This window comes from Nanorana parkeri, unplaced genomic scaffold, assembly GCF_000935625.1.
Source record: "Nanorana parkeri isolate BGI_ZX_2015 unplaced genomic scaffold, ASM93562v1 scaffold1655, whole genome shotgun sequence".
NCBI classification, from domain to species: Eukaryota; Metazoa; Chordata; class Amphibia; order Anura; family Dicroglossidae; genus Nanorana; species Nanorana parkeri.
The window spans coordinates 1-1,019 of record NW_017307923.1 but is presented as its reverse complement, the minus strand read 5'-3'; positions in this window follow the sequence as shown (position 1 = coordinate 1,019).

The following is a 1,019-nucleotide window of genomic DNA, read 5'->3' as shown; positions in this document are numbered from 1 at the left end:
TTTATATTTGTTCTTTTTTTTTGACAAACAACACCAAGATATCTAATGTTCCATAAGCTAAAGATCTATAATACATATTGTATATATTATAGCCTGTTACCGAATACGAGATTATGCAGCTTGAAAAAGGGAAAAAACTGTTATGCTTGCTAAATCATTGAACCAGTGGATGCTACATACGTCTATATATCTTGCATCCTTGACATACAGAGAAATCAAATTATCATACCCGCAGGACATACAGAAACCCAGAAATCATGGCCAGGGTGCTCCATTATATTAAAACGTTTGTTAACTCTTTGATATAATGGAATACAAAGTTGCTTTGCATCATGTGCATATTTTGTATTTTATATGTACAATTACTAGACATAAAATATTTGTTTCCTTTATTCTAATCCTCTTGTTCAATCGCTGATAAACTTCGACACATGTTCATTTTTGCCAGTAAAAATCCAATCTTTGAATTGGTAGCTGCTTATTTGTTTTAGGCAAATAGACCAACTGACTCTTGGGATAGGGCAATAATAATAGGTTGAAAAAAAGGGTCCAATGATACTAAAACTACCACCTGCATTCTGTCAGGAAATCTGCCAACCCTGGCTCAAAACACATCATTGTTCCAACAGCTCTACCCTGCTGAAAATATGTTGGTTAAGAAATGTCTCAAGAAAAATTCTGTACGTTAGTAAGGCCAGAAAGGGTCCTGACTATAATCACATTGAAATGCTGTGCTGTGTCCTGAAGCAAGCTGCTAGCAAAAGACAACCTAAAAATATTACATGACCAAAAACTGCTAGGTATATAGATTGTGCCAAAATACAGTTTAACAGATGTATGTGTATAATCAGCATCTATCTAAAACATTTTGCTGAGGTTACTGTATGTAATGAAGCTTCCACCTGTTACAATATCAGAATTCACATACGTCTCTATTAATAACCATATGTGTGTTTAAATAAATCATTCTTTTTTTTCTTTTTTTAAAGAATATGTTTTTATTGAAGATATTTTCATAC